Raw genomic sequence first — 13,376 nt, 5'->3', positions numbered from 1 at the left:
GAAAAAAAGGGAATGGAGGGAAACAATAAGATGGAAGACGCTGTTAGAAAAAGCTTATTGACCTTGAGTAATGTTGATCAGGTCATTTTTAAAAACTGGCGTGGCGCACCTCAGACAGGAGTTTCTTAAATACGATGCTGCCGCCGCTAAGCTCACAGTAACAGTGTTTGTATAAATCTCAGTTTGGATGTCACCGTGAATCTTTGTGGGCGTGTCCCAACGTTGCTTTACGGCTGCTGAATTCTTAATTGCAACTTCTGCCCTCCTTTTTCGCAGGGTATGATACATGACTAGCAAGAAGCAGAGCTGAGGCGTCCGCATCAACAACAAAGGCGACATCGAGTCAAAGAAGTTGCATCATTTTGAAGCCTTTGTTTAAAAACCAGTCTGATCATATGTGCTGTGGTTTTTTTGTTTTTTTTTTACTGGGAGGGGGGGTTAAAGCGTGGGAGGGCCTTAGCTCCCAGCACAAGTTAAAAGGGTGAGGAAGGCATGGAAAAGACGAGAGAGCAGGCATAGCGAAGAAAAGGCTTTCACTGGTGCAGAATCAGGGAAGGATACCGGCCCTTAGGGAGATATGGTAGTGCCGCAATGACATTTTTAGGGCAGCTGCAAGAGTTGCAGATGAGTATCAGATGTTATCCATTACTGCCTGGGAAACATTATTAAAAAACCAAAACATACAACAACAACAAAGGGCTATGTATAAATAAGAAGGAGAAAAACAAAGCAAAGATTTTTGAATAATAAAATACTGGATATAAATACACGCAAATAACTTGCTTTTACGAGGCTGTTTACTGTGTATCAGGATGTGGTATGCAGACCGCCCTGCAATGATGTTTATGATGCACATTTATGACTGAAAATACATTTGTTAATAAGAATCGGGCAGTATTTAAAAGTACATATTTATCACTTAATGTTAATGCAGTGTAAGATGTTTCTTTTTCTTGTCTCGTTGCTTTTATGACCCCCTCAATATTCCCGAGGCATGCTTTCTTGCATGAATAAACTATAGAGGTGAATGAGCAAAGATTTTCGTTGCACCGTGCTGTTAAAAGTTGAAAATGAATGCACTGCCAGAAAGCCTGTCTTGTTTATGTGATGCATGCTCTTTTACCCTCAAAATCACACTACCTCCTTTGCTGCTTTCACCTCTGTGCAGCATGAACTGATTTTGTACTCTCATCTGTGCTATCATTTATATGTTTTTCTGGACTGTGAGTCCTATTTCCACATTTTTATATGCACAAGTGCTAAGTGTTGACCTGCTAATCACTGGAAATTCAGGCGAACTTATCACAAAAATGGCATATGTGTGAGTTACACAGATTAATATTTTCCATCCCTCTGACTGAGGCGGCTCAAATAGTTTCATACTCAGCCACCAATACAGAGATTTGGCATAGGAGTATCAGTGTAATATTCATGCTCAAACATGAACTTTAATGAAGTCAAAAACCTTGTGGGAGAGGGAAAAAAAGTACAGTTTCTGTTAAGAAAGGCAACTAATTCTCTCATCTTCTTCTGACATACTTTGACTTCAATCCCTTGCTTTGTCATTGCAATTTCACTAAATTTCTGACTTTGTTCCGCAGGCAACTGACTCAAACAACTACTTTTACTGTTCAGATGAGCAATAGTTGTGTGAAGTGAGATTGGGCTCCTCAGCATGACCATTTTTTGTCCCTTGGCTCTTGGACCCCTTGTAGGTCGCCAGGAAAAGCAGAAGATATGAGCATGGTGACGATGGACAGTTTTAATACACCAGCACATGCCCTTTGGGGAGTCAAGTGGTTGCCCCTGCAGATATTATGGGTGGCGAAATGAAGCACATCCATTTCCTACAGCCTGAAGGATGACATGTGGCAACTGGGGCCTCTGATGGGATTTAGTTGTTGCCCTTTTTGTTGTACAAATTCCCAGTGATTAACAGAACAAAATGAATGTGCGAATCCCAATCCCCTTCGTGCTCGTGAGCTGTGAGTATCAATTTCATCCTTACAGTCACTGTGACTTTGATTATTCTTGCTTACAGCACATCGGATGATACAATAACGAGAGAGTGCTGCTATTAAACTGAAATAATGGTTGCTATAGGAGAGTCGTTATGACTGCAACTGTTTGTCATTTCAGATTGCTGCTCAACAGAGAGGACTGCGAGTTGGGCAGGTAACTGATAAAAATGATTAGCTAGAGGACTGGCAGCAAACATCAGCGGAAATGCAGAGAGTGCACTTCACATTCATAATGTGATTTTCTCAAAACTGCTTCCCCGTCCAAAGGCTGATCCTTGTCAGGCTTAGAAGAAAAATGTGAACGCACACATGTTGCCATGCAAAAAACCCAATGCCACACACACTCACACACGCACACATATAAAACTCGTTGGGACTGCATTTAGAGCATTTGGTTAAATACAGCCTTTTCCTATTGCAGCGGCTGTCTCCCCCAGGATAAGATGATGCATAATCAACGCCCTGCTGTGGTTCACAGCCATCACATTGCAACTGCTCCTCCTGCGGCAGTGGTTTCCTTGCTCCAACACTCAAGAGGCAGAAGAAACAGTACACAGATGTATCCAATTAACACCTGCTCCAGTGGTTCACCGCCTTTATTTTGGTTTGCATATTCCATCTCGAAGCCTCGTCTGCAAATTGCCAACACCTCTTCTAGTTCTGCAGACTCACCGCTGAAGAGTTCTTGGATCTCAGCAGATTTGGGTTAGACATGGGAGGAAAGAGTGCTGTGTTGCATCATGGGTCCACGTGGGCTTTAGAATAAATACAGAAGGTGAATAGGGACCTTTATTGTGGACTCTCCTAGGTGTTAATTTTAGTATAATCTTTGTGATATAATGTTTTTTATTTGTAATATGCTGTTCCGACTACACTGAAATGTACCTGCATGTATTCGATGTGGTCCATTTTGAATCAAGCTACTTATTCGTAAAGATCAAACTTGTTTCTCACTGTTGTCTGCTTCTCTTTACATCAACCTTCTCCTTTAATAAGAGAAATCAATAACATTCACCTCATTAGTGCACTTCATAAAAACGGCATCACATTCTCAGTAGACTGTTTGCCTTCGCAGTTCTTGTTAGATTAAAAAAAATATTCTCACATCAAACTAAAAGAAGGCAATTTTTTCTTTGAATGCGTCTCAGGTGAACAGACAAGTAAGTAAATGATGCAGGCTTTGTAGCTACATCGGGGATCATTTGCATCACGTTGCCCCTCGTGCCCCGCTATGTCACAGTGGCTTTGGCGCATTGGTGGATGCAGTGCCTTTAATAACAGCAAACCTTTTAGCACAGCAGTCTTATGTAACTGTAACAAAGGGCTATGTTCCGCTTTTGTTGTTTTCTTGGATCACTGACAATGTCAAGACACATCTTCTTAATGAAGTAGTGAAAAGCGCAGTTTTGTTGGTCTTTGGTTTTAACAAAAGACTCTGAAAGTGTGCACATCTGTTTGGTGTACAACTCTTATCTCAAAATTGCAGGGAAGGCCAAAGTTATGATATCGTGATTATTATAATTTTCAATATTTAATATGACCCCAAGTCAAAGTGGCACCATAAACGCATTAGACTGAAAATACTGCTACATTAATGTTTAATGTGCCCATATTTTTTTGATCACTAAAGTAATCTATTCATCAATAATTAGCTAATTCAAATTTCAGGTTGTGAAAAATAAATATAAATGAGATCATCTATTCATCATTTTCAAAACCAAATTTAAAGCCCAATTCTCACAATTCATATTTTTTTCTTCCATAAAGCAAAGTTTCGGTTTCTCCACTCACTGGTTTGGCATTCATAGGTACTAAATTATAACACAAAAATACAATATTTAAGAAGTTGTAATCTGTGTTTTCTATTTTCTATTTTTCTATTGTAGAAAAAGGCATAGTTTCATTCTAGAGGTTTGGCATCTTGTGGTTTTATTCTCTCCTTTCATTTTGGCTTTCATTTTATTATTTGATAGTCATGATTTGAATGGAAGAAATGAAAAACAGCATCACTGAGAGCACAGAACTGTGAATTCACATGCTGCCTTTGCCCTGTCATTTTCCCTCATGCTGGTTTTCAATTAAGAACTGTCAATGACTCATATCAGCAGTAATCCCTTTAACATGCAGTTGACTGAATGTGCCCAGTCGATACCTTCATTCTTAGTCATCTTGGCTATTCTAAGGACAGCAGAAGTCTCTTGTGTTTACCTCTCACAGAAGATTGGCCTCTGATCTTCAAATCCCTTGTTTAGCTAAAGTGGCCCTCTCGGGACTGCGGCAAGCAGGGGATGAAGCGACACAGAGTGATGGAGCGACAGACAAATTCAGAGAGGGTAGCCGACCGAGAGAATTGTGAGGTTGTAAAGAAGAAGAATGATAGATAAATGAGTGATAGGGATGGGAAGATGAGAAAAAGAGATATTCAGAGAGAGAAATGGGAGAGGTAGGAGGGAGAAAACCTTTTAGGGTGAGGCAGTCTTTCCTCCCACCACTCCTTCCTCTCCTTCTTGTCTTGCAGGCCTGATTGAACCTCCGTGGTTGAACTCATCAGGTATTCACAAAGCCCCTTCTCTGACGCCCACCATCCCAGTGCTTTCTGTCATGGATGCAATGAGAGGCTTAGGTCCTTTGTGGATCACTATCCCTGTCATATTTTTTGATGACACCACCTTCCACTTTAGCTGGGGGTGGTTGGAATCAACTAGGAGGGAAAAAGAGGGGGCTTGGTTTTGATAGATGTTGTGTTTTTCTGTACCACAATGTGTATTCTTGTGGCAAGGTTAAGTCAGCTGGATTCACACCTGAGTTTTAGTGATGTGGGAAAACGACATTGGAGTGACAAAGATTTGAGGTTTGGTTGTGAGCAAACAAGCGAATGCACAGAGCGAGGTGCAGTGAGATTTGACAACATTTCTTCTTATTTTTCAAAAGGATGAATACTGTTTTTATTTGTATTTTACCTGCTTATCTGCTGAGATGCCAACTGTTATCTCAATTATTTCTCCCTGCCTCTCTCTACCTATATACTCCATGTGTTTAAGTGACAGTTGCTAACATGTGTCAATTTTATGCCTTACCGATTGTTAGGAAGATAGCAGAACCTACCTACATATCATTTCCAAATGAAAACCAAAGGGTGGGGCTATTATATATAGACACTGCTGCAACACAGCTAGTAGCAGTGGACAGTGAAGAAAAGCAATGGGGGGCAATCAATAATCTAGTAATAAGGGCTCAGAGCAGGATGGTCATGTGAGGGAAGGGAACTTGTAGCAAGCGGAAAGGGAGATGTGAACAAGAAAAGTGAGAGAAAAATGGATGTGATACCAGGTCATGCATGATATATGGTGGTTAAATGTGTGCATTCACACAGCTAAATGCATGAATTGTGCCAGTGACACACGAAAGCTGGACTATTGATCGTTGTTTTCCGTGTCACCTCGGAGAAGCTGGCAGCCACCACAGATGTACTATACAGCACAGTTGTTAGCTCTTCCATGCCCCGAGGTACAGCAACCCAAACACACAACCCTGACACCATGAAACCCTCCTGGGCTTTGCAGACTACTTCTTCCTGTCAAGCTTCTGCTTATCGACCTGAACAAAGAAGTCAGTGGCCTTATCTTAAATTGCCTTGAGTTTAATACCTGTGCACTCATCTTGCAAAACTACTCCTCTTGTACATCTACAAACCTATTTAAGGGTTGGTTAACCCAAATTATTTTGTTTACCCTGGTTTACAGCCAAAGAGAAACCTTATCAAAGCTTTATACAGAGCCAGTTATTGAGGCTAACTGCACTATCAAGTCTTTTATTTAGAGAAGGTCGTGCTCATGTGAAAGTGCCAAAAATTAAATGTAACTCAGTCTCTCTACTATTGAACACATCTACTTTCAAGATCTTCTGCTAAGGTAAACAAAAACACACAAACCTGTCTTAAATTGGTCCCTAGTTCAGCAGGTCATGAATCAATCTATGGTGAATTGGATTTCAGGCACTAATTAGGCTCTTGTTTCATCGAGCAGTGGAACACTGATGAGTCGATGACCTGCATCACATTTTTTTTAAAGCACAGTGGTAATGATGTCCCATTAACAACAGTACTCCCTAGAGTTAGGTAGACTATAGTGCAAAGGAGTCATTAAAATATTTAAAATGAAGCTTTAAAAATACCAATATTAAATCCTCAAGGAATACACACAGCCTTTGCACAAGGGTGTCACCACTGTAAGCACAACTGCATCTAACAAAACTAATGAATAAGCTTGCTTCACATAAGCTAATTATCACAATTTGGCCATTATATTTCTTCAGAGAAATGCTGAACAGTCTGTCATACATGGCTGTACTCAAACTGCTAATGGACACTGAACAGAAATAAAAAAAAATCTTTAGAAAAATCATCTTCATTTTTTTTTTAGGGGGATTGCACATCTCTGTTGGTCAAGAGTCAAATGTCACACATCTGCTGAGAGACTTACTTTTCTATGGGCATTGCAAGTGTGGCAGTCACTCTACTGGAGTATGTTAATAACGGCAGTAATGACACTTGAGCATATGCATGCAGACAAATAGTGTGCCTCTGGAGGAAAATTTTCAAATTAATCAATTGATCTATGCTATCTTAGAGTCTTCTTAATGGTTCTCTAGGCCTCCCTGCAATATTTCTCTCAAGAAACTGTATGATAGTAGAGTGATAATTGTCTTTACATTACAATTGCCTCACATTATATTGGAGATTATGTATAGGAATTTCAGGAGCAGGGCCACGCCTCCAAACACGTTCCTTCTGGTTGTCATCTATATAGGTTCCCCCAGTTCTGCAAGCTGTTCATTCTCCGTTACGTGCCCCACCCTCCCTCCCTCCTTGTTCTCAATTCTTTAACTTCTTCACTCCTATTTAGTACATGCGGATCTGCCAGGCCCGGGAGCCGTCGCCAAGGCCTTCCCCAAACCGCAGCTCAGTTCATGTCCAAGCATTCACCTTTACCTACTAAAACACTGTCAAACTTAAAATGAAGACGTGGGCCCAGCTAGTGAAACATATTATATTGAAGACAGGACGCCATTTTCTTATTAAGGCATTTCATATTATGAATTGTTACTACGCTAGGTGCTGATGGTGGTCTAATGGTGTGGAAGATATTTTCTTGGCATACTTTGATCCCCTTAGTACCAACTGAGGGTCATCATTTTAGGCCACATAGGTCAAGGTCAGCCTACCTTGACCTTGACCAATGTGGCTGACCATGTCGATCCCTTTTTATCACTAAAGTGTACCCTTCTTCTGATGGCCTCTTCCATCAGGGCAACACAGCACATCACAAAGCCTGGTTCTGCTGGAGGTTTCTTCCTGTTAAAAGGGAGTTTTTCCTTCCCACTGATGTCAAAGCGCTTGCTCATAGGGGGTCATATGATTGTTGGGTTTTTCTCTGTATGTATCATTGTAGGGTCTACCTTACAATATAAAGCACCTTGAGGCAACTGTTGTTGTGATTTGTCACTGTATAAATACAATTAAACTGAATTAAAATGGCCTTTGTAGTCACTAGATCTCAACCCATCGTGACTACAAATCTGTAGCAACTGAATGATGCTATCATATCAATAAGGATATGAGGAATTTTTCCAACAGCATCTTGAATCAATGCCACAAAAAATTTATGCCATTCTCTAGGCAAAATGTCAGTTTTTGTAACAGTCTGTGAAGTAACAGTCTGTCATCTTTCCCTTAAAAATGCCGTAGCTTATTAATTAACATCAAATGCATTATTTGCCACAGAGCTTTTGTGACGGAGAACCTTAGTTGGACATGCTGTAGTCACTGTATCCTACACAAATTGTTTTTGCAAATAGCTGTTGAAAATCTGTTGCTTGAAAGAGTTTTAGGTCGTCACAGGGAGCACTGTCTCAGTAATGGACCCTAACTGACACAAAAACACCAGCTTGCCTTAATCAAATGAGGCAAACCCGCTGAGTGAAGCAAAGTTGGGTGCCAGTTCAAAAGATTAAGATTGGCTTTTTGAATGGACTGAATACAAAATTGTTTGTGTACCAGTTTGTCTAGGATTTTTACTAACAGAAGATGCAATCATTTAGCATAAAGCCAAAATTTTATATAACACAGTCTCTTACACTGTGTGTGCCTCCCACCAGTTGACAGCTTCACCTTATCTTCACTGAACAGTTTCAATAAAGCACAGATCTGTTGCCAATGAAAACCCTGCTTTAGGTTAAGTAATCATCATTCAAAGTTCTGTTTTATTCAGAGTTTAAAGAAGACAGATTGGCACAAAAGATACTTAATTTCAATTTCTTCTGAATACTCTGTACTTAGAAATCTCCTCAGAAAGCTATTCACTGGCAATAATCGAAGCTTTAACTGGAGTAATTCAAACTTGAGTGAAATTATTGGTGAGAAACTGCATTAATATTAGTGCATTCAAGAAGTAGTCATGAAGGATACTCAAAAAATATTGTTATTAGTTGTTGGATACTGACTTGCCAGTATATTCAACAATATTGTGAAGGCAAGCAAATGGCAGGGAAAAGCAAGGTCTATAAAAGATCCGAAAAAGGCTAACTTGAAAACTTGCATGTGGAAATACAAATCTAGGAAATCATAGAGAAACATGAATAAATATAGCAGAAGACTTCTTAACCGAGTGGGAACAGGCGTGGAGAAAACTGGAGGGAACATGACGTACAGTTAGGTCAATCATTTTTTGGACATAAACACACATTATTGTAGTTTTAGTACACCAAATTAAATAATTATGCTGTCCTCGCCCTGAGTTTCCGAGTTTTCACCAGGTATAGTGAGATAAGGATGCTTCAATAACCAGACTTATTTTCCTTTTTGTGCTGATTTATTGAAGAATGGCCTCTGACCATTGCCTTGTCTTTGACCATTGTAAAACTTCAAATATACAAAATATTGTATTAGCTAACTAACGTTGCAAATTAGCTTGTGGCACGCTTACTGCAAGCTAACAAGATAAAACGTTCATACTCACTTAAACATGCAAATTATCATACCAATATTTAAGCAAAACAAAGAGACAATTATTATTTTGTCATCACTCATACTCTCGTCCATAGCAACAACATTTTAAGGTCCATATCAGCATGAAACAATAATACTTCGGAATTACATTCAGCCATCTTGGATTTTCCGCTTCCTCTATTTTTTCTCTTTTTCCAAAGTAATCAAAACAATAATACAGAGCAGCCACTATAGGAAGCTCTAGGGCAGTTGACAAAACTGTATTATAGAGCTTAACTTATAAAAGGCAAACAATAATCAAATATATTATTGAATTGGAAACTTTCAATTTCATTTCAAGGAATTTTACAAAGACTTTGTATGAATTGTTTAGGAATTACAAGCATTGACATATATAGATAGTTCCCAATTTTCAAAGACTCCAGTTAATTAATTATTTAACAAGAACTGTCACATTTCTGAATGAAAATCATTTGCAGCCAATGACTGCCTGAAGTTTAGAACTCATTGACCTTACCAAATGCTCTCTGTCAAATGCTTCCCCCTTGCCAGGCCTTTACTGCAGCCACTTTCAGTTGTTGCTTGTTTTAGGGCCCTCTGGATTAGTTTTAAAGTTAATAACTGAAAAGCATGATCTATTGGGTTGAGATCAGGTGGTGACATGGCTATTGTTGAAAATCCCATTTATTTCCCTTGTGAAACTCTTGGGTTGCAGAATGTTTTGGGTCTCTATGTATTTACACTGTGAAGCACCATGCGATCACTTTTGCAGCGTTTGGCTAAACCTGAGCAGATAATTCCATCAGCTGTCCAATCATCAATTACCATTAGCAGACTGGTTGCACTGGCAGCCATGATTGCAAATACCACATCCTTGATCATGTGAATCATGACCTGTTCCTTGTCTTCTCCATACATTTGGTAAATGGTCTGATTCTTATATAGTGCTTTTCTACTCTATATGAGCACTCAAAGCATTTTCATACATGCCTCACTAACCCATTTATACAAGCACTTTGTACTACACTAAAGTGCTTTCTATCTAACGTTCACACACATTAATATTCAGACACATGCATCTGAGATCAACTTGGGGTTCAGTATCTTGCCTAAAGATACTTAGGCATGCAGACTGGACTGACTCCAACACCAGCCTTCCGATTAGTAGATGACCTGCTCTACATCCTGAGCTACAGCCACCACAAAGCATACAGCACCTGGTATTCCCAGGTGGTTTCCCATCAAAGTACTAACCAGGCCCAACCGTGCTTAGCTTCAGAGATCTAACAAGACAAGATGTGTTCAGAGTGGTATGGCATTTCTTCTTTCCATCAGTCTGGTACAAGGTAATTTTGGTTTTATCTGTCAAATTTTGGGTTTTTTTGTAACTGTGCAGGTGTTTTCTGACAAACTCCCAACAACCAATGGATTGCATTATGTTGTAAACTATATTTTTTCCATTCATGACAATACAAGTGGGTGGTATAGTGGTCTAGGGGGCCAGATCCACCAGCCAGCTGGAACCTGTCTGTTTGTATTTTCACAGTGTGTGTTGTTAACACATACTCTATATGTCACGGTCTGCGGAGGCAGACCGTGCGGAAAGGTGTGTGGTGGACCCAGGTGCGAACACAAACGAGGATGCAGGAGTGGATTCCAACAAAACGAGCCTTTTATTATGGCTGATGAAAAGAACAAAAACAGAATGAGGGCAGCATACATGTAGTACTCAACAGAAAACCTAAACTGGACAAAACTAAGGAAAGACTATGGCTGGAGGTACAGAACACAGGAGGTGGTAACACAGACGACGCGAGACAGACTGTATGAAACACAGAGACTAAATACACATGAGGGATGATCAGGGGAAGTGGCCACACATGGGAACACAGCTGACACACATGAACTTAACGACAGGACAGAAGGAGTGAAACTGAATACACTGACCGTGAATACAGACTTTCAAAGTAAAACAGGAAACATGGAGATTAGACAAGACACATGAACCGGGGAGACGTAGTACAGGGGAGATGACATAACCGACAGCATGGACTTGACAATAAGACACGCAGACATAAACACACGAAGGGCAAGGGAGACTTAATACACGGGTAATATGTACAAATGGCTGGACTGCCTTAGTGACCCTAAACAAAGAATAAACATCAAAATAGGCTAAAACACAAAACACTGGGTCGCACGACCCAGGACCATGACACTATATTGCCAAAACACATCTTTTGGTTTAGCAGAGCTGGCCATGGCATTCATTCTTTTTTAAAGGGGGCATGAAATTCTACACATATAAAGGCTAACCACTGAGTCCTGCTCTCAAAAACTGGCATAGATGTAACACTGTCTGTGAAGCTGGATTTAAGAAATAAGTGCTTATAGTTAAAGTTTTAAAAACCTGTTTAGCGCCATCTTCTTTCAGTACGAAACGTGACATCATGTGGTTGGTTGGCTGGTTGGTTGCGGCTAATAGACTTACATTAGTTTATCTTAGCTAACTAGTGACAAAATCGATAAATGACTCAAACAGGAAAATCCAGCTTTTAACCGCAAAAAAAGATGATGGCCTCCGAGTTGCATTGATATCTCTTTGGGCCCACACTATAAAAGTAAAAATTAAATACTGTGATTCAACTTCAGATATTACATCTTTTTTGTGATGATGTAAGTAAGTAAGTAAAATGTATTTTACAGGAGCAAGGAAGGGAGTCTCATAAATGGCTCAAGAACCCTTTCAGGCAGATTTATTGAACAATAATTTGCCTTAAACTGTATCATTTGCATCATTTTTTTTTCTTTAAAAACAATAATTACCTGGTTGAAAATTCTTGCAATGAAATGAATGCTTTTTCCACTGAAATTTTTAAGTACTGGGTATAAAATGTGTAACCATCTCATTTTCAGTGTTTGTGCAATGCTGATAGGTTTAGACATTGCACTTGTTTATTGGAAAAGAGCTGACAAAAAGGTGTGATGTGAAAATTCAGATTCAAAAGTTTAGACATTAAACTCAGATTTTTGGTATACACAGAACATCATTAGACTTTTATCAGATAAATTATTTTTGTGATGAACACACAAACACATCAGTCTGCACAATGAAGGATGAACATTTATTTTTATTCAAACTTAGATGAAATACATAACAAACAACAGTAAAAAAATATGCACAAATACTTTCTCTTTGGATTGCATAGTATAAATATTTTAATTAGATCAAATGTCACTGAGTTATGCAAGCAAGTAACTGACTATCATGTAAGACAGAAAATCTAATTACTGACAGGACATGAAATACTAAAGTGATAAAGTAAATATTCATATGTGCTGCAAAATGTGTTGCCAAGCTAATTATGGCTATAATTACACCCACTATTGTTTGTTATTATAACTGTAATTCACTGCAAGCATTTTGGGTGGTTTTGGGCATATTTTTGGCATATTAGTATGCATCAGTGGCTTTTTTGTTAAGTTTTATTTCTAGAAGAATAGAAATAAGCAAGCCAATGTTCAAACATTTTTTTTATTCCCTCACATCAGTCTCTTCATGATTTTATGTTCTTCTGCTTGTTTTTTTTTCTCTTTCTAACATTCACTGATGGACTTACATAGATTTAGAAATAAGAGTTACTCTTCCATTTAAGTCTCAGAAAAAAAATGACTGAAAGTACAATTGCTATATCTGATATTACATAAGGGTCTATAGTCTGGAGAACAGTTACACAAATTATTATTTCATAATAATTTCATATTATTTCAACACAATCACAGCTAATCTCCCTCTGAATCCTTTTTCTGGGCTTAATAGTGTGTCACATTGACTTTTCATTCCCACCCTGCTGTCTGGAGCTCCATCTGCAAGATGAGTCGCATCAAATCAAAACCCAACAAACGTCAAGCTCATAAATGAATGGAAGTATCATGAGTCATATTCTTTATTATCAGGAATGTATTACCTATTTCCACCTTTCACACATCTACATATCTCCTCTTCCACTGGCTCACTAACTGGCTCAGTGGTTTCCTTCAGATACACAGGGAGACACAGACAGGGGGTCATTCAATCATCAGGTGCAAACAAGTCTGCAGCTCCTTTCATTGCAAGCGCAGATTTGATGGCTATGTCCAATCTAAAGTGGCAGGACTGTTTGGGTTTATACCATGCTATTGATCAAGTGTAATTGTCTTCTAAGTCTTCAGGCATTGTTAACTCCCTTTCTCTGTCCGCTCATTAACTGTGGTCTTTCCTTTCTAGTTCATCTTCTGTCTTCAGATCACTTTTCTCCATTATAAGACACTGTTGTTGGGGGGGGGTCACTTAATGTTTCCATTTACAG

At 39.1% G+C, this 13,376-nt stretch overlaps 1 long non-coding RNA gene across 2 annotated transcripts; it reads left to right on the top strand.

The window, feature by feature from the left end:
- Positions 1 to 272: 272 nt before the first annotated feature.
- Positions 273 to 3,057, top strand: LOC309719541. 2 transcript variants are annotated; one of them, XR_014280257.1, is made up of 4 exons: positions 273 to 342; positions 1,716 to 1,985; positions 2,140 to 2,175; positions 2,443 to 3,057. It is a non-coding gene; the product is annotated as an uncharacterized lncRNA (long non-coding RNA). The 2 variants fall into 2 exon arrangements; XR_014280258.1 differs by having other exon boundaries at positions 2,140 to 3,057.
- The last annotated feature ends 10,319 nt before the right edge of the window (positions 3,058 to 13,376 follow it).

The sequence above is a fragment of the Aulonocara stuartgranti genome, assembly GCF_965226115.1.
Source record: "Aulonocara stuartgranti genome assembly, chromosome: 12".
Lineage (NCBI taxonomy): Eukaryota > Metazoa > Chordata > Actinopteri > Cichliformes > Cichlidae > Aulonocara > Aulonocara stuartgranti.
Note: the sequence above shows the minus strand (reverse complement) of the source record. Positions and strands in the feature narration are given on the sequence as shown.